Below are 22,211 nucleotides of genomic sequence, written 5' to 3' on the forward strand. Positions count from 1 at the left end.
AGGTGATTAAGGATGATCAGTCGATGTGTCCATCTAGCAGCATCATTGATAAAAATGCTACATGTATTGACAAACTCAACTATCGAATAATCTAGAATTCAATTAACTAATCTAATATTCAATGTTTGCATTAGAGGTGTTTATGGGATGGGCCGGGCCGGGCCGGGCCGGGTCAGGCTCAACTAAAAAATCATGCTTATTTATTGAGTTCGGACCGGGTTGGATCCAAAAAATGGGTCTAAAATTTTGCCCAAGCCCGACCGGGATAAAAATACTAAACTCGGGCCCGGCCTGGCCCGCCCGTATTAATTTTTATATTATTTTTAAATATATATAATACATTAAAAATACTAAAAACATCAAAATAAATATTTTTCAACAAATTAAAAATAAATTTTAAAAAATATGTAGACTTAAATAATACTAAGATAGATGTAACTTAACAAGCAAATGCCTCTAAAATAATAAAAAAAATTAACAAATGCCTTTAAAATAATAACAAAATTAACAATAAAATAAGTTTTATACAATATCCAAACAATAACAACAAAATAGTAGTAAATAGTGAGAAAACAACAAGAAAATAACATTCAAAAATAAAAAAAAATGCAAATTTTTTTGTTCTTTAGTGAATTCGGGCTGGCCCGGGCTCGGGCTAAAAATATCTTACCTGAGGCCGGGCCCATTTTTTAAACAGGCCTTATTCTTTGTCCAAGCCCATTTTTCGGGCTTATATTTTTGTCCAAACCCTCCCACATTTTGAGCTGAAGTTTAGGTCGGGCCAGGTAGCCCAGCCCATGAACACCTCTTGTTTGCATACTCGTGCAATATATTAGATAGTTTTTTTTTTTGAAAATACTCTAGGACTTTCATTATAATTGGGGCTTAACTATCTGTTCAAACACATGCTTGAAAAACAAATTAAAGCAACCAAACCATCCTAAAAAAAATAACAAACCCAAAAAGAAAACAACATCTATAAAGACCAAAACAAACAACAACAAAAATAAATGCCAGCTAAGCCCCTCTTTAGATATCCCCAATGCTTAGCTTAGTCCGAAACGAATCTCTTCCTCTCCCTTAGGTAATCAAGCAAACAATCAGAATCCCAAGACTCCTCATTGCACACATTTCATCTTCTAAAAAAAGTCTTGAACCTTCAACAATTCTATGGCAGATCCTTCCTTCTATCATCCTCCGCCGCTACTGCTGATTTCGATACTCTTCCTTCCAGGTAGGCTGTCTCCTTTCAGTTCAAACCCTCCCTAGCCACCACATGTGCAACTCCATTTCCATTTCTTGATATTTTCTTAAAGCATTTAATAAACCTTTTTCTTAAAGATTTTATATTTGTAATATACGGGCTTATTTCTGATCTGTCTTCTTTTACGCTTTGGATCTTTCTGATGACACTGAAGGCATCGCCCTCGATCACTACCTGCCAATATCCAAGATCCAGCCCTTTCTGAACTGCCTGCAGACAAGCCAACGCCTGATCAACTGCAAACAAGGTTAGAGCGAGCATATTGACCATTGTCTTTGACCCCAAAATAACCCCCTTTAAATCCCGACTGACAATACCTATACCAAATATGTTTGACTATTTCTCAAAAGTGGTGTCAAAGTTTATTTTAACCTCAAATAAGTCCAACAGTCTCCATCGCTCCTTTATCTTTCGCTTAGGTATTTTATTGTTTACCCTATCTTAGTTGTTAAGATATGCCTTAGTAAACTGTATAGTTTCTAATGTTATTTGATGAAATCCCTTATGCGAGGCCTTATTCTGTCCCGTCCATATGGCCCAAATGTTATAGAAGATAAGCTTTCTTTGATGGAACGAGCTTCTGGTAAGTACTTCCCCTATCCACTGCTGAAAACTTTCTCCCATTACCCCCTGACTTCTTAGAACTTCTAGCTCACCCCAAACTACTTTAATTACAGGGAAATCTCTAAACGCATGTTCCAACATCTCTACTACACTTTTAAACCTTTGAAACACATCTGAGTTGCACACCCATCTAAATTTCAAGTTGCTAAAAGTCGGAATATAATTTTTGTAAACCCTCAAATTTGTAATTTTGATTTTCGTTGACAAGTTTGTTTGCCATAGGCTTTTTAGGACAGCTTTGTTTATAATGTCAATAGTATCGACATCTAGGCCAAATGTATCTTTCAATAGCCTTATGTCGCTCTTCATCGTATACTTTCCCGTTGGCTCCCCACTCCATACTCTACGATCATTTCTCAAATGTCTCGCTAGAGGAATTTGTAAGATAGCTTCTGTGTTTTCCCTTGTAAATAAAAAGGTAACAAGGTCTTCCTTCCACTGTCTTAGATTAGATTCAATCAATTCAACCACCTTAACTATATTGTGATATCTAATTGACTCCTGGATTTTTTGATCTTTAAACCCAGGGATACAAACATCCTGCTAGATGGATATACAATTACTGCTACCCACTCTTCAAGCCATTCCATCATTCAATAGTTTCTTCATCGCCTATACACTTCTCCAAGTATAAGAAGGGTAATTACCTAACTTTGAATTCATGAACTCAGCATTAGGGAAATATTTCTATTTCAAAGTTCTAGCTAATAACGAATTTAGGTAATTTATTAAACGCTAGCTTTTGTTTTGCAAGAAAGGCCAAATTAAACTTAGATAAACTCCTAAACCCCATTCCTCTATCCTCTTTAGTTCGCACAGTTTATTCCAATAGCATCAATGAATCCCCATTCCCCTAGAAACCTAGTCTATTCCTAATTAAATTCTAAAAGATAAATACAAATAAATAAAGATAATTAAAGATAAATAAAGATAAATGCTAAAAGTAAATCTAAATAATAATCTTTAATAATTATCCTAATATAATTAAAAATTAAATAGAGTCTTGTTTTTATAAAATCACTTCTTTGCACTTTCACCCTCTAAGTCTTCCATACTTTGCATTTCTGGCACCACTTTCCTATTTCACATGTTGGCCTATTTTATTTTTAAATTCACGCTTTTTGCCTCAAAATTTCTTTTTTGCCTTCAATTTAGTCTCTACAAGATAAAAATCATAAATAGCTCAAATTAGTAGGATCATACTCAAAATAAATATGTAATTAATACATAAAAATATATCGTTCTAGAGTATTATCAAATCCCTCCTACTTTGCCCATGCTTGCCTTCAAGTATGGTTCCTATCTACTGTGAAAATTAGAACTTTTGCCATGATTGAAATACCACTCCAAAGTTTTATAAAATGTAGGTATAATGCAAATGAAAAAAAAAAAGAGAACCTTTAGCTTGCTTTAAGTAAAACTGAAAAAATATTTCAATTAATACACACAAAAATTAAAACCGACTTGGATTATTTCATGAAAATTAGGTAATTTACTAAACTTACCAAGACACTTTATTTGTTTCCACTTTTAGTCTCCAAATGCAATTTTATTATTTCTTTTTTTTTTCATTTTCTAATATTATTTATTATTGCTTAAAAATACATCGAACTTTTTGATGCGAAGAGAGATGACAGCCAAGCATCACTCCCCGGTTACTCAGCCCAACATACTCCTAATTCATTATTTTTTTTAAGAACATATCAAACCTTTTGACGTGAAGAGGGATGACAGCGAAGCACTCTACCTCGGTTAAGCGAAGCACCCTACCTCGGTTACTTAGTACAACATGTTCTTAATAAAATTTATTTAATTCTGATTAGCAGAGTTACCTAACACGTCACACAACCTTTTGACGCGAAATAGGATGACAACCCAAGCGCCCTACCTTGGTTACTTAGTCAGTCACGTTTTAAGCTGTATTCATAACCACGGAAGCATCACAATTTATTATAATGAAACAAAATTTTAATTTGGAGGACTAGGAAAAACAATCAAGTGTAAAAAATAAGTTTCGGCAACTACTTAATAGTCATGAACAAAAATTCAGCATGCAATTTTCACTAACTGTCCTCTTTACATTTAGACTTGATCGATTTTACTATAAGCAAGATAGGGTTAACTCTATTAATCATAATTATTTAGCCTAAAAGAAATAAAACAGTGGAGATAAAATCAAACAAGTAAAATCATAACTAACTCAGTAGACAAGAATCATGCATGTAGCTCAAATAGTGGGCGAGTAATGGTCAAATTATTGAGTATGAAAAGAGGCAGAATATTGTAAAAAATAAATATGGGCAACAATAACAAAAACAACATATAAAATGACAGAAATAATGAGGAATGCCTCCTTCTACTTAAAACACATTGTCCTCAATGTGGAATAAAATAAATAAATAGGTGGAAGAAGAAAAGTTCAGAAGAACTCCCCATATAGTTACTGTCATTCACGCAAAGCAGCAATAAGATCAGCCATCTGCTGGCCAAGGGTGTCGAGTAGTGCCTCGATGTGCTCTAAACATTGCTCGATAGTCATGGGAGGTCGTTCTTGATTGGGTACGTCGTGTTGATTTTGTTGTCGAAAGATTCGTTCAGCTTGCGAAGAGCGGACACCTGGAGGGACAAAATGAAATGAAGAAGGGCTACTAAGAAGTAATCCAATCGAGTCGAGGCAGTGAGCATCTAATGGATCGACTTGGCAAGCAACATGTAAGTCTGAAATAGGAGCATTAGATCCATGTAAAAAAAATAACAGTTGTGTAATAAAAGAGCCTAAAATTAGAAAACGTTTTACATTTATAACATGTTCAAATTGAAGCGCATACTAATAGCCCAAATTTACTGGACGATCGGTGTATATACACCATAATAAGAATAATTCCATTTCGAGACAGTAGCAGGATCATCTCGTCGGCCTGAAAAATTATAAGCCAAGTAATGATGCATGTAACACAAAGTAGGGTTACGAAACCACAAATCTTTTGATGTTTTAAGGCTATACATGGTTTCGACATTATCTGTTAATAAAGCAAAGGCATCGATAGCCTTAAAGTCTACAGGAAAAGTACACAGGCTATTCTCATAATAGGTGGACATAGTATATTCCTCTGATACAAAAGCTAATGCAATATTAAAATCAATGATGGATAAACTATACGTGGTGCCAAGCAACTGAAATTTTATAATGCTCGGTGTGTCCAATGAAATGTGTTCATGCCACTGAAAATGAAAGGTGGAATAAAATTCCAAAACCAATTTGTAGTAAGCACAGTGAGTGATATCAAAATTTCCAACTGAACCAATATTGCAAAAATAATCTGTAACAATAGTTTCAATATTGAAAGTAGCCAAAACAGATATTGATAAGCATTTGCAAGGAACTATCTGTTTATGTCGTAGATGATCATACCTGTCTCGATCGGTAGCAGAAGTAAACATTAGATTACTGTGTAAACGGCACTCCGGCGGTAGGATATTGATGCGAGATTGGTAGGTTCAGCCACGGGTAGGTATTGGGCGTTGCTCGTTGGGATTATCAGAGGCGCCGGCGTGAGTGGACTGTTCGGGATTGTCGGGGTCAGAGTTGGAGGAGAGAGCAGCAGTTGATGGCATTGGTTGGGCCGAAAGGCGTGATGGCCATCGATGAGGCCGGCGTCACGACGTTTTCGGAGCCGAACATTGTGGTAGCATCGGGGCGTGTGAAGCAACTGGTGGTGGAAGGTAGAGAAGAGGCAGTTTCACATGTAGAGGAGAAGAGGGTGATGGTGCGTGGCCAGTATATAGATGATAGGGAGAGTGGTCAGCCTTGACGCATGGTGGGGACAAAGAGGGCGCGACTGTTGCGCGTAGTAAAAAAAGAGGAGGGGGACGGCATGGTCTGCGCGCGCAACGGAGAAAAAAAAAGATGACGTGGTCGGCGCGTGTGGCGAAAAAGAAGAAGATGATGTGGATAGGTCGTACGGCAGAGAGGAGGATGTGGAGGGCGTTTTGTAACACCCCTAAATTGTATCCATCGCCAGATTAGGTTTATGAAGAATTACAGATCAAATCAAAATTCAGAACAGACAATCTTTACAAATTATGCACCTTGTAATATAATTTAATAATAACCAACCTCTTATTCATTCAAGTCAAATTCATATATTTGAATCACATATTCAATCACACAATCATGCTTTATCGAACATTTTCTTATACAAACTATGCTTTAATATTTAACCATTTCCATACCATTTGGTTGTTCAGAAATTTGAAACCAAGCCATCAAATATCAAAACCAAATTGTATATGTTTCATAATTACAAATTTTGAACCATATGATCACCACTTTAATAGTATTCACATACATAAATTATGATTAAGCATATTTCATTACATATACAAGTGCATATCTCACACTATCCCTTTGTACATATCCATTTCATATGCTAAATATCATTCATATCATTTTTTGGGCATTTAAGTATGTATCAATATCAAATACTACTAAATGAACGAGTATAGCTTTTGAACATTATAATTTCATGCGCATTTTTGCCATAACCTTAATATCTAATTATAAACTCAATTTCCAGACCAAACCTATCAAATTTCATATGCTATACAGCATATTAAAATTTATATATACACAATTAATTCATTTTCCATCTATACGACTAGCAAATCAACCTAAAAATAATACCCCTTTCACTATAGCAAAATTGATCAATTTGAGCCTAAATAATAATTCAAACTTATCCATTTTTTTTATTTTTTTTGTTTTAGCATACAAAATTTTCATGTTTAAACCTGTATATCTAACCATTGAAATAAACAACTATTCGGACATTAATTTCAACCTCAATAAGTCATAACATTTCCATCACCCACATTTTAAACTAACAAATCAACATAACCAAAATTCAATCAAATATATATATCACTTTACCTTATTATCAAGCTAAAACATAACACTTTTTATACTTTCCAAAATGAACTACTTTCATGTCTAATTATTCATCCTCATTAACATTTCTTAATACCGAACCATATAACCAAGTACCACACACATATATATATACCATAAAGCATACTTCCATAATAACCTTAAGACTTGACCAAATGCACACAATATTAACATTTTAATCAAGCCATTTTCGCATGGCTATATATATATACAAATTTCAAAACCCAATATATCAAAACAAGCCTATACATGCCACATAACCAAATCTCAAAACATTCATTTACTGAAGCGAAAATTGGATAATGTGATGAGGTCTCCTACGACTTCCAACCTGAGCAAGTCATCGAAACTCTATAAACATAGGAAAAATACTCAGAGTAAGCTTTAAAAGCTTAGTAAGCCATAAGCAAATAAATAACTCAATAACAATATTAATTCAATTACCAAACCAATTCATACTATCATAATCACTTTTAATTTCAAACTTACAGTTTCATATAACACATATACTTTCATTTTGCCAAATATGCATACATCCAATATCAAAATATCATTCAAACTCAAAGCCATAATGTCATTATTTAACTGAATATACATAAACTCATATACATATATTCATGGGTCATTCCATAAATATTCTTATTTTATATTCTTAAGGCCGTACTTAATCATTTATATATGTTTGCATATAGGTCACAAATATAACATCACTATACATAACCTTTGGTCGAATGTAATATATCTATTATCAAGGTAACATTCAATTTTAAAACCATAGTACCATTCTATAATCAAATATATACACACTCATAAACATATATTCTTGAATCGAACTTTAATATCTCATACTTATACTTATCATGTACCCGAATATACTTCACAAATACACTTACATTTACATTAGCATCATGTAGTAAATTGCATCCCATATTAAATAACTAACTTACCTTATTCTGAATAGGTAATAAGCTATTACATACCTGATCACTTTAGTCTATTATAAACCTTCAATCACAACTTATCATTGCCCGTTGAACCATTCGGAATTGAATAGGATACTGGATAATTACACATATTGTACAATGCCAACGTCTCAGACGTGGTCTTACATGCTATCACATATCAATGCCACTGTCTCAGACAGAGTCTTACACGAAATAAATACGATGCTGATGTCCCAGACATAGTCTTACATGTAACCACATATATCGATGCCAATGTACTAGACGTGGTCTTACTCGCACATCACATATCGGAATCTTATGTCGTGACATATGTATCCTAGCTATTCTTAAGGTTCATACGGGACTTTCGGACGTCGTAACTTGATTGAATCGAACTCGAAAACATAGTTCGCAAGTATATACACATTCGACTATTATATATAAACTCATAAAATTCAAATAAAAAATTTCACATTCACATATATTCAAAATTTATAGCATTTATTTTCTTATAGACTTACCTCCGACAATAGTAATCAGGACGGGATGGATATTCGACAACTTTGGTTTTTCTCCTGATCCAAATCTGATTTATTTGGTTCTTGATCTGAACATATTCAAATTAAACTCATTCAAACATATTTACACTCATTTAGTCCAAAAACACATAAATAAGAAAATTATCATTTTACCCCTGACATTTCACACTTTTTACAATTTAGTCCAAGTTGCACAAAACACAAAACATGCAAAATTTGCACATACCATGCTTAGGCTGAAAGTTACTTGTGTTCATACAAGTCCATAAATTTCATTTATTTCACATTTTAGTCCCTCAATTTATTATTTTTACAAATTAGCCGTAATTATTCAAATTCATCAAAACTTCAAATATAAAACATGTTAATCTATCACATATCTTTTATTTTCCAATATCAAACAACAAAAATCACAAGCTTTCAACAATGGAAAAATACAAAATCATCATCAAATTCAAAAAATGAGACATGGGCTTTGTACATTACACTGTAACGATCTCAAAAACGTAAAAATTATCAAAAATCGAACAAAAACTAACCTTGAATCAATCTCCCAAAGCGCTGAATACCCTAAAGCTTATTTATTTTATTTTTTTCTCAAGTTTCGATCATGAAATAAAGATGAATGCATGATGCCTTTTATTATATGTTTTATTATAATAACATTTTTAACATTTTACGTTTTTAACCTTTATAATATAATTAGAAAACCATATAATGGTTGTCTTTACCGTCCATCACATTATATCATGGGCAAATTGCAACTTAAATACCCTATGTTATAAAGGCAACATCAATTCGGCCCTCACACAATTATCTAGTCACTTTTACATTTTACGCGATTAAGTCCTTTTTACTAAATCGGCACTCAAATGACAAAATTAAATCACGAAAATTTCTCACATATTAATTCATTACATAATAAACACTGAAAATAATATTAAAATATTTTTTGACTCAGATTTGTGGTCCCAAAACCATTGTTCCGACTAGGGTCTAAACCGGGCTATTACACGTTTTGTTGGCCAAGTCGACATGTTGAGGTGCCGAAAATCGACACGATGACTATTGACGGTAAAGGACGGTTCGATGGCAGCTCTTCTTCGGGTTTTCACCATGGTGTTGAAGAAATCTACGGTGGAGGTGGTAGAAAGGGGGTGCAGCGGCTGGTGGGGGTTTAAGTGTAAAATATAATAAGTTTTAGGGTTTGGGGGTGTATAAGAGGGATGTTTGGCTGAAGGGATAGGATGTTTGGCTGTAGGTTTTGGATATTCATGGGTAGGGGCACACTATTTCTAGTTGGAATAGGGATAGGATAAGGACTCTTTGCATGCCAATTTTTTATTTTTCTAATTTTTCTCCCTATTTTCATTGCAGTTTACCTATACAGAAGAAGATAAATTTATTAATATAAAAAATAAAGTAATAAATAATAAATTAAAGTAAAATGAAATGAAATAATAAATAATAAAATTAAAATTAGAAAAAAATAAAATTAAAAAATTTGGGTTGTCTCCCAACAAGTGCTTATTTAATGTCGCTAGCTTGTCGCCCCAACTAGTATTGGGTTTGTTCCAGTTGAATGGGCTTGAAAATTCTCCTTTTTTATTACATCCATCATATTTGGGTTAAATTGTCCTTACGCCTCTTTCTTTGATTTCATATTTTCCTCCAAGAAAATCTTATGTGTGCCTGTCAAGAGGTTAATCCTTTTTAAGTCGACAATGGTCTCATCATTCTTCAAAAATGCGCACTTGAGATGCTCAAAAAGTGGTTTTAATTTTAGATCTGGTGCCTGTACAACAGAAGGTAGAAGTTTACTATTCATAGGAGCCAATAATTCATTAACACATTCAAAATCATCAAACATAATTTTAGATTTATCTCCATAAGATGATCAAAAGTTTCTTCTACTAATAAGTCAATTATGCTGACATTATTTATGTCCAAGATTTTAGTCGGGTGACTAATAGCGCCATAAACATTAAACTTCATGATCTCTCTAGCACATCAATCTTAGTATTTTTAGTACTAAGGAAATGTTGCCCCAACAAGATGTTTGAAGACCCAAGAGCTTTATCCTCTTCCATTTTTATCACTTAAAAGTCCGCAGGAAAGATAAGTCCATTGACTTTCACTAATACGTCCTCAAGGACTCCTTCGGGATGCACAATAGACTTGTCTGCTAATTGAATTATAACACCTGTTTTCATCAAAAAACCCGTGTTAAGTGATTCATAAATAGAAAAAGGCATTACATTTATGGAGGCCCCTAAATCACACATAGCTTTTTTAATTCCTAAATGACCTATTTTGCATGGTATAGTGAACATGCCGCTATCTTTGTATTTTGCTGGCATCTTCCATTGTAATATTGCAGATACATTCTCACCAATGCTTACCCTTTCATTACCAGTTAATTTTCACTTGTTGGTGCAAATTTCTTTGAAGAATTTGGCATAACATGGAATTTGTCTGATAGCATCCAATAGTATTATGTTGATCTTGACATTTCTAAATGTTTCAAGGATCTCATTGTCTTATTTACATTTTTGACATTGATTCAATCGTCCTAGAAACAGAGATTGAATTTTAGGCAATGGAGGTTTCGTTCGGACCTGTTCATCATTTTCGGGCTTTTCCTAGGCAGAACCATTGCCAAGATTTCAGCCAAGAATTGGTTCCAGCTTTTTTCCACTTCGCAGCGTCACTACATTCGCATTTTGTCTCGGGTTCGGTTCTGTTTGTGACGATAGCTTCCCTTAAAAATTTATTTTCTCAATTGGTGTGGCTAATTCTCTTATAGATGCCTTGGTTTTTTGTTGAAAATCAAGCATATTAGCTACTAATTTATTGACCAAAGTTTCTAGAGAATTATCTGAATCTCGTGGCTGCTGTGGAAGCCAGTTTTAGTATGGCTAGTTATACCGTATATTGGCCCTTATAACTCAAGTTGGGATGGTCCCTCCATCTTGGGTTGTAGGTATTAGTGTAGGGGTTATATAGCCTTTGTGGTGGGCAAGGAAAATTTCCCACAACATCTAAATGAGCCATAATATCAGCATACAAACTAGGACATGCATCAGTTGTATGTTCAGGTGTAGCACATATTCTGCATAATCGGGTTGGTTTTACTTTTTTTGCAACAAGAAAGTTCACAATATTAGTAAGTCTATCGACTTTATCTTCTAAGGTTGAATTACTTAGCTGGCAATCCTTCTAGGGGGCTCAGGATTAGCTCGGAATTACTGAGTATTTTTAGCTATCGTGGATATCAGGTCTCTTGCTTGTTGAGGAGTCATGTTGACCAATGCTCCTCCACTGACGGCTTATGGGTTTCAAGCCTTCATAAAATTATTTGAGAAGAGATTGTTCTGTTATACCATGTTGTGGGCAGTTCGCACACAACTTCTTAAATCACTCCCAATAGTCGTAAAAAGACTCTGCTTCTTTTTTGCCTTATTTCAACGATCTCCCTTCTTAACTCAGTTGCACTCAATGCTGGAAAAAACCTGTTGAGAAACAAATGAGTAAGTTTAGCCTAAGTTTTAATAGATCTAATGGGTAAATAAAATAACCATTCCCTAACAGAATCTGCTAGGGAGAAAGGGAAAGCACGCATGTAACACCCTAAACCCGGCCTAGACGTTATGGCCGAATCTAGTGCGTCACATCAAACTATTTTTCAAATTTTATCTTTTCGGTGAAAATCCATTGCTAAATCTAAATTCCTTTATTATTAAACTAAAGTTCTCATCAAAACATTTACCAATTTGTTTGCCTTTGGTATATTACATCATTTAAAATCGTGGAAGTATTTTGAAAACTTTGTTGTTGGAAACTCGTGTTCCTTAGAAAAATCATGCCATTTTGAAATCTCGAGTTTTTCTTATACTAGCAGTTTAGTATAAGAAATCACAATCCAAATTAAAACTTAAAACCCACAAACAACCTTATTACATAAATTAAAAACCCAAAACGAAATCTAATTGCGATTAAAAGAAACAGAAACAGTAGTGTGGCCATCTCCGAGTCTCTCGCAGCTCCAAACCATCTAAGCTTAGGGATTACCTGCACAGTTAGAAACGGGGTCAGTTTACGAAAATCAGTGTGTAATCCCAATAACAAACAAACAGTGAATAACACAATATCAGTACAATCTGGGCCAAAGCCCTATTCAGTCTCGACATATACTGGGCTGAAGCCTTTCGTTTAACAGTTATTGGGCTGGAGCCTTTTCATAAATCATATCACTGGGCCGAAGCCTTTACTGTAAACGGTATGGCCCATAGGCTCATTTCAATATCACATGAAATACCAATGAATGTATGCAAGCCCATTTGGGGAGACTACTCAACCCACCATCCGCTACTCTCCACCCGTACCAACCAAGCTCTCAATGTGGGGGAATAACTCAACCCACCCAACCAAACGCTCCACTGGCAATATAGCTACTTTATCATATAACTGGAGACCTAGCCTCTTTTAATAACTGGGGCACAACCCTTTTTGATAAACTGGGGCAAAGCCCTTTTCGGTAAATTGGGGCATAGCCCTTTTAGCACTTCCTCCATTTACAAAACCCAACCCATGCAACATGTCATGTATGCAGAATGTCATGCCCATATTTGAATCAAACAATCACAGTCAAGTCATTCATATCACCAACATATATTCACAATCAAATCCGTCAACCACACATTCCAAGTCAGTCACTTGCCCACAAGGGCAAAACAGTTATTTAACACTTTAGGGGTAAAATGGTAATTTAACCCCACAAGGGTATCTCGGTAATTCTACCCTACAAGGGTATTTCGGTAATTCTACCCTACAAAGGTATTTTGGTAATTCTACCCTACAGGGGTATTTCGATAATTCTACCCTACAAGGGTATTTTAGTAATTCTACCCTACAAGGGTATTTCAGTAATTTCACAATCGAGGGTAAAACTGTAATTCTATAAATCGAGGGTAAAACGATAATTCTGTAAATCGAGCGTAAAACGGTAATTCTATAAATCGAGGGAAAACGGTAATTCTGTAAATCGAGGATAAAACAGTAATTCTATAAATCGAGGGTAAAACGGTAATTCTGTAAATCGAGGGTAAAACGATAATTCTATAAATTTAGGGTAAAACGGTAATTTTTTAAATCGAGGGTACTTTGGTAATTTTACAAGTCGAGGGCATTTCAATAATTGGTAAACTAAAATATTCTAAACAGGGATAACAATACAAATGGCCCTAAAGCCTATTCTTAGCCACATGGGCCCACACGCTCGTATGGCCCTTTTAACCCAAATCTAGCCACAGATATGAGATTCACCTAGCCTAGTCCAATATTTACTATACAATCAAACAACTTATCCAATTGGGCCCGTAGGCCCATTGGGCCGACATGGCCCATTTTGGCCTGAAGTAGGTATCCTACAACTAGAGTAGTGAGAAATACACACCTTATAGGAGACTAGAGTTAATCCGCGCTCCAAGCATTCTTAGCTGACGCCCAACCCAAACGAGCACGCCATAAAGCGAAAGGGATCAGCCAAGAAAGGTACCTTTACTCTCCTCGTGGTTCTCTCTATTTAAAGCCAGCTTCGCATCCACTCTTACGTTAGCTTCCCGATGTGGGATCCCTCCAACATCAGAGTTTAAATTCAACACCAACTCTTACCGCCCCCTATTAGCAAAATAAATGCGTTTTGATTGCCATGAGTTTCGAACCCTAGACCTCCTTGCCAACTCTATGATGCCACCTTGCCACTTCACCACAAGCTCTTTTTGTGTCATATTTTATCCCCAATTAATTATAAGGTCTAAAGGCCAAAGTCCAGCTTTCCTTAAAAAAACCAGAATAAATTGTAAGAGCCAAGACTTGAACCCAGGCTCCCTTGCAACCTTAATGACGCCACAACCACTTGACTACATGCTTCCTTGTGTCATTTATTTAACACAATAATTTAAAAGGCCATCATCCAACCAGGGTTTTATTCACTTAATACCAAAATTTTTGCTAAAGCCCAGGTTTGAACCCAAGATTTCTCCAACACTTCTCAAAGCCATTAACCACTAAAGTAAACATTTAATTGTGTCATTTCATTGCACAATTAAATACGTATATACAACCTCCTTACGGACCCACACTCAAGGCTCAATACTTCTAGGCCCAAATTCGGGGTGTTACAATTCTACCCCCTTAAAGAAATTTCGTCCTCGAAGTTTCCCACTCTCAGACTACACCATCACACTTCCGCTGTGCACTCTGATACTAATATTACTAACATACACCCAAAACATTTATCTATTGGAGCGGATAGATTTCTCATGCAAACAATATCTACATTTCCAGAACACACACCAAATAAATACTAAATCTAAATTCAAGTGTTACAGTTTACTCTAACTAGAGAGTTCCAGTATTGTGCTACTATATATAGTAGTTTCTTAATATAGTTTTTCAATCTATAATAGTAAACAGAGTTAGAGAACTTATAGATTTGGTGCTGGAGACTCGGTGTGTCACACTTCCAGTAACATCTTTTCAGAAACAAGTCAAGTTTTGTTAATAAATTTCAAAACAAAATTTTAGAAAAACCTTTTTCAAACCCCAATTTCGAAAAAACAGAAAAAAAAGGAAAAAAACAATAATTTTCTACTACCCATACCACAGTCGAGTTTTGTAACCTAGCTCTGATACCATTAAATGTAACACCCTAAACCCGACCTAGACATTATGGCCGAATCTGGTGCGTCACATCAAACCATTTTTCAAATTTGATCTTTCCGGTGAAAATCTATTAGTGAATCTAAATTCCTTTATTATTATTAAACTAAAGTTCTCATCAAAACATTTAACAATTTGTTTGCCTTTGGTATATTACCTCATTTAAAATCGCGGAAGCATTTTGAAAACTTTTTTGTTGGATACTCGTGTTCCTTAGAAAAATCATGCCATTTTTAAATCTCGAGTTTTTCCTAGACTAGCAGTTTAGTATAAGAAATCACAATCCAAATTAAAACTTAAAACCCACAAACGACCTTATTACATAAATTAAAAACCCAAAACGAAATCTAATTGCAATTAAAAGAAACAGAAACAGTAGTGTGGCCATCTCCGAGTCTCTCGCAGCTCCAAACCATCTAAGCTTAGGGATTACCTGCACAGTTAGAAATGGGGTCAGTTTACGAAAAATCAGTGTGTAATCCCAATAACAAACAAACAGTGAATAACACAATATCAGTACAATCTGGGCCAAAGCCCTATTCAGTCTTGACATATACTGGGCCGAAGCCTTTCGTTTAACGGTTATTGGGCTGGAGCCTTTTCATAAATCATATCACTGGGCCGAAGCCTTTACTGTAAACGGTATGGCCCATAGGCTCATTTCAATATCACATGAAATACCAATGAATGTATGCAAGCCCATTTGGGGAGACAACTCAACCCACCATCCGCTACTCGCCACCCGTACCAACCAAGCTCTCAATGTGGGGGAATAACTCAACCCACCCAACCAAACGCTCCACTGGCAATATAGCTACTTTATCATATAACTGGAGACCTGGCCTCTTTTAATAACTAGGGCACAGCCCTTTTTGATAAACTGGGGCAAAGCCCTTTTCGGTAAATTGGGGCATAGCCCTTTTAGCACTTCCTCCATTTATAAAACCCAACCCATGCAACATGTCATGTATGTAGAATGTCATGCCCATATTTGAATCAAACAATCACAGTCAAGTCATTCATATCACCAACATATATTCACAATCAAATCCGTCAACCACACATTCCAAGTCAGTCACTTGCCCACAAGGGTAAAATAGTTATTTAACACCCTAGGGGTAAAATGGTAATTTTACCCCACAAGAGTATCTCGGTAATTTTACCCTCCAGGGGTATTTTGGTAATTCTAGCCTACAAGGGTATTTTGGTAATTCTACCATACAGGGGTATTTCGGTAATTCTACCCTACAAGGTTATTTCAGTAATTCTACCTTTCATGGGTATTTCAGTAATTTCACAATTGAGGGTAAAACGATAATTCTGTAAATCGAGGGTAAAACAATAATTCTATAAATCGAAGGTAAAACGGTAATTCTATAAATCGAAGGTAAAATAGTAATTCTATAAATTGAAGGTAAAACGGTAATTCTGTAAATCGAGGGTAAAATGATAATTCTATAAATCGAGGGTAAAACAGTAATTTTGTAAATCGAGGGTACTTTGGTAATTTTACAAGTCGAGGGCATTTCAATAATTAGTAAACTAAAGTATTCTAAACAGGGATAACAATACGAATGGCCCTAAAGCCCATTCTCGGTCCAAATGGGCCCACACGCTCGTGTGGCCCTTTTAGCCCAAATCTAGCCACAGATATGAGATTCCCCTAGCCTAGTCCAATATTTACTATACAATCAAACAACTTATCCAATTGGGCCCGTAGGCCCATTGGGCCCACATGGCCCCTTTCGGCCTGAAGTAGTCATCCTACAGCTAGAGTAGTGAGAAATACACACCTGATAGGAGACTGGAGTTAATCCGCACTCCAAGCAGTCTTAGCCGATGCCCAACCCAAATGAGCATGCCATAAAGCGAAAGGGATCAGCCAAGAAAGGTACCTTTACTATCCTCGTGGTTCTCTCTATTTAAAGCCAGCTTCGCATCCATTCTTATGTTAGCTTTCCGATGTGGGATCCCTCCAACATCAGAGTTTAAATTCAAAACCAACTCTTGCCGCCCCCTGTTAGCAAAATAAATGCTCTTTGATTGCCATGAGTTTCAAACCCTGGACCTCCTTGCCAACTCTATGACGCCACCTTGCCACTTCACCACAGGCTCTTTTTGTGCCATATTTTATCCCCAATTAATTATAAGGTCTAAAGGCCAAAGTCCAGGTTCCCTTAAAAAAACCAGAATAAATTGTAAGAGCCAAGACTTGAGCCCAGGCTCCCTTGCAACCTTAATGACGCCACAACCACTTGACTACATGCTTCCTTGTGTCATTTATTTAACACAATAATTTAAAAGGCCATCATCCAACCAGGGTTTTATTCACTTAATACCAAAATTTTTGCTACAGCCCAAGTTTGAACCCAAGATTTCTCCAACACTTCTCAAAGCCATTAACCACTAAAGCAAACATTTAATTGTGTGATTTCATTGCACAATTAAATACCTATATACAACCTCTTTACGGACCCACACTCAAGGCTCAATACTTCTAGGCCCAAATTCGGGGTGTTACAACGCAATTTGATGTGATCTTCAGTTACCCCCTGAGGTTTCATGCTAAGACAAACCATATGAAACTTTTTAAGATGTTTGTGGGGATTTTCGTTTTGCAACCCACGAAAAGTTGGAAGTAATTGAATTAAACCTGACTTCAGCTCAAAATCAGTATCCATGGTAGGATACGCGATGCACAATGGCGGTTGTTCTGCCGGAGCTTCGGCCAGTCGCCGAATCGTTTGGGCCATTGGTTGATGTGCTGGATTCGGGTTTTCGTTAACCCTAGCGTTAAACACTTATTCTGGTGAGTTAGACCTCTATTTCTCCGCTTTCAAATGTTTGAGTAGGGTTTTCGTTAACCCTAGACTCAACTTCGTCGTCGATTTCGATTTCTGGTGGTAGGTTACTTTGAGTCCCAAGCACTCCTGACTGCTTTTTCCATAACTTTGTTTCCTTGTGATTGGATCTCATAGTCTTCTCTATTTTTGAATCAAACACAAGAGTACCTGGATTAGATCTGGTCATAAGAAACAAAGAAACAAGATTAGTACGTTACCAGTCCCTAGCAACGGCGCCAAAATTTGATGCGGTTGTTGAGAGCACCAAAAATATCCTATCCCTATAAAATAATGAAAAGAATAGTATAAGAGAAGTAGGCTCAAATCCTTAGGGACTAGATTTGCACAAGTTCTTGTTCCTTGAGATCTCGGACAGAGTTGTGCCCAAGAAAACCTGCGTACTTGGGAAAAAAAATAAAAAAACAGAATTAAAATTTTGATTGAATTGAAATTGCGTAAATTGAAATTAAAATTATAAATATAAGCAAAGTTGAGAAAATAGAGTTTTTGATGGAGAGATTCTAGCCTCCGGTTTTCTCGATCCTCCTTAGGCTTAATTTTCAGTTTTTAAATGATCATTCTCGAACAAAATAAGCCAGTTACAGTGGAAGAAGACGCCTACGACCACTAGTTCCACCTAGATTTTAAACTTACGATTTAGAGGAACCTGAATTTAGCCAACCTTCGCTTTTGTGGGACCGTCTTACACTAGATCATCACTTCTCAATGGTGAATGCCACGACATTTTGTCTCTTGGACTCGACAACCACTGACGCAGTAAGCTAACGAATCGACTGTGCAACCTTCCCAAAATATACAAAGCGGCCGCCTTTGCACAAGATGAAAAGATCATTTTTAAAGGGATATGGACGAAAGCGTCAGTCCTGTAGTGCGGAGAAGCGATGAATACTCGTTGAGAAGGCTAAGCGCGGATTCTAAGCCTCATGAACTCTTTTTGGGGAATTTTGACATCCTTTGGCTAAATAAATTTAATGGCTCATGCTTTTTAGGGAAAAAGAAATAAACTTAATGAAAATGGAATTTTATTTAATAAATGAAAGGAATAAAGGCTAAGCTTTTGGGGAGAGGGAGTGTTACAGAAAAGATGATTGAAATTTATGTCACTCCATCCGCTATTTATTGTACTAGGAAACCTAGTCTATTCCTAATTAAATTCTAAAATATAAATACAAATAAATAAAGATAATTAAAGATAAATAAAAATAAAGCTAAAATTAAATCTAAAAAATAATATTTAATAATTATCCTAATATAACTAAAAATTAACTAGAGTTTTGTTTTTATAAAATCACTTCTTTGCACTTTCGCCCTCCAAGTCTTCCATACTTTGCATTTTGGCACTTCTTTCCTACTTCTCATGTTGGCCCATTTTACCTTTAAATTCACGCTTTTTGCCCTAAAATTTTCTTTTTGCCTTCAATTTAGTCCCTATAAGATAAAAACCATAAATAGCTCAAATTAGTAGGATCATACTCAAAATAAATATGTAATTAATACATGAAAATATGTCGTTCTAGAGTATTATCATCCTCTCTTTCAAACCTTAAAAGGTCCATCGCTTCTGCTTCCCTATAACATTTGGGAGCCCCAAGTACTTCTTCGGATTCATCAAAAAATGCAACCTTGATAATTGAGGTACCAAATCCTTTACTTGCAAAGAATTATTTGAGCTAAAAATAGTGTCAATTTCTCCAAATGAATTCTCTGTCCTGAGTATTCTTCATACTTTTGCAAAGTCCTTTTTGTCTCATTTGCTCCCCTTTTCGTAGCTTTACTAAATAAGATATAGTCATCTACAAAGAGTAAATGAGTAATTCCAGAACCTCTTCTACTAAACTTGACACTATTTATTCACCCCTCCCCTTTTACCATTCTAATTGATGTCGATAGTCCCTTCCCATAAATAAAAAATAGATAAGACTTAGTTGGTCCCCTTGTCGGTTTGATTTTTTCTCCCATTCGTCCATTAAAGCATACTGAGTATGCATTGAAGAAATACATGTCATAATTAAATCTACCTACTCCCTCTCAAAACCCATTTTTAGCATAATATCGCACAAGAAACCCCACTCAACCATATTATAAGTCTTACTCATATCTAATTTGAGCGTAAAAGATCCTTTCTTCCTAATTCTCCTCTGCTTTGAAGTATGCAAAATCTCATAGGCCAATAGCACATTAACTGTTATCATTCTTCCTAAAATAAAAGCACTTTCTGCTTCGTTAATACAACTATTAAGTACTCTCCAAAAGTAGTTTGCCATGGTTTTTGAAATAATCTTATAGAGAACCAAATAGAGGCTATTAGACCTAAAATCCTTCAAACTATTTGGCCGAGAAATTTTTGGGATTAAAAAAAATAAGAGTAGAGTTAATGGTTTCTAATGAATTACCTCCATTTAGAACATTAAGATAGGGTTGCCCACTTTTTTATGCACAATGTGCCAAAACTTTTGGAAGAAAAGTGCTAAAAAACCATCCTCCCCGGTAGCCTTCAATGAAGTCATCTCTTTCAAAGCTATTTGGATCTCCTTAATTTTGTAGACCTTTTTTCAATTCTTGATTCATATCTACCATAATACATTTATTTGCTCCTTCCAAGCCACTCTCCAACCCCTTTCCCCTACTTGATTTGGATAATTTTTAAAAGTAATCATTCACGATCCCTACCATCTTATCCTTATCTGTAGTAACCGAATTATCCTCCTTTTTGAGTTCCTTAATATGGTTAATTAGACATCTTTGGGATACAAATCGGTGGAAAAAATTCGTATTGCGATCTCCCATCTTTAACCAGTTAGCCATTGATCCCTGCTTCCAATAAAGCTCTTCTTTATCTATCTCCATGTTAAGATCCAATTTCAAACCAATCAGGTTTTCCATTATCTCATCCCTGTTGTAACCTCCTAGACTCGACCTAGACGTTATGGCTGAATCTTGAAGGTCATATTGGTTATGAAAATGGCGCAGTAAAACGTTTAGAGGATTTCTCTTAAAAATTTCCTTGAAAAATCATTGTTAATACTTATTTTAAGTAAAACCGAATTTAGTTGATATCTTATCTTTAGTAAAACTTAAGTATTTTGATTGTTTATTGAAAACGTCGTAATTTATCTAAGACATTTCAGCGAACAAATTTCTAAATAAAAAATTCATTATTTATTTTGAAAATTTAAATTAATCATACAACTCGTAAAAAAATATAGTCTCGTAAATAGATGTGTCGAATTTTGAAAACACAATATTGAATATTGAAATTGTCTCTATTGAGCTAAAGTTTCGTCATAATTATGAAAATCCATCTTAAATTTTTTTCTCAAACTATTTAAACGTCAATTTTTTTAAATCCAAATCATGCAGAAAAATTCTCAAATCAACTCCGAGTCTCAAAACCCAAAACCAAACCAAAGTCCCAAAATTAAAGTCCATAATAAGTAAACACACCCCAAAATATCAAATACTAATAACAATAGAGTTAATTGAAAAATGACTGAAAGCATCTCCATAGTTGAGCCCGTCCTAACCTCGATTATCTAAAAATTAGAATTTAGAAGGAGTGAGCTTTAAAAAACCCAGTGTGGGTCTTCAGTAATAATATTCATAGAAGAAACTCAAATCAACATTAATTTAAACATATCATAGCATATAAATTATTCAATCACAAAATCTGATAGAGCAGAATGTATGATGACGATGTCAATTCCATGCTTTTCATAAAACGGTGTAGATTTTAGAAAACAGATCCTACCCAACTCCACTTCACATCATTAAGAGTTTCCCAGAAGTCATCCATCTAATATCACGCCAATAATGTGGACTAGCTACCAGATAGTGCAGTCGTGCTGCCAGAAACAGAATAGTGTTGTCGAACCACTAGATATTGTCAGTTTTACTGCCAAATACAGAATAATATGGACATGCCAGTAGAAATTTGCAGATTTACTACCAGATACTTCCTCCGTACATTTTTCCCACCCCATGCACGTGTTATGACAACAGAATAGATTTTTCAATAGCATGCTTTACATCCGAATCAAAATATCAGAATATGACATGCTTAACATGCGACCAGATCTCATTTTTTACACATAATTTCACAATGGCATAATTTACCATGCAAATAAGAATATCATAGTAGCTGTCCAAACCATTTTTAAATAGAGATTTGGAAAATGGGAATCTACTTTAAGAAAAACGAAAATGGGAGTCGCCACCAATCTTTTTAGATGTGATTGGATCACCTTATAAAATGTTTCATTTTAAAACATTAATTTTGGTCTACGAAAGTCGATAAAACAGATTCGG

The 22,211-nt window shown here is 35.3% G+C and overlaps 1 protein-coding gene and 1 long non-coding RNA gene across 4 annotated transcripts in view; one reads left to right on the forward strand and one right to left on the reverse strand.

Moving 5' to 3' along the window:
- The window catches only part of LOC107948637 (norbelladine synthase), a 67,428-nt gene that overhangs the window by 1,533 nt on the left and 43,684 nt on the right, over positions 1-22,211 (reverse strand). The gene's annotated exons all lie outside the window — the stretch shown is intronic.
- On the forward strand, positions 927-4,693 carry LOC107948636 (uncharacterized). Of its 3 annotated transcripts, none has more exons than XR_001697509.2 (3): positions 928-1,234; positions 1,419-2,306; positions 2,416-4,693. It is a non-coding gene; the product is annotated as an uncharacterized lncRNA (long non-coding RNA). The 3 variants fall into 3 exon arrangements; XR_001697510.2 differs by having other exon boundaries at positions 929-1,234; positions 1,419-1,847; positions 1,942-4,693; XR_001697508.2 differs by having other exon boundaries at positions 927-1,234; positions 1,419-4,693.

Source organism: Gossypium hirsutum, chromosome A04 (genome assembly GCF_007990345.1).
Source record: "Gossypium hirsutum isolate 1008001.06 chromosome A04, Gossypium_hirsutum_v2.1, whole genome shotgun sequence".
Classification (NCBI taxonomy): Eukaryota; Viridiplantae; Streptophyta; class Magnoliopsida; order Malvales; family Malvaceae; genus Gossypium; species Gossypium hirsutum.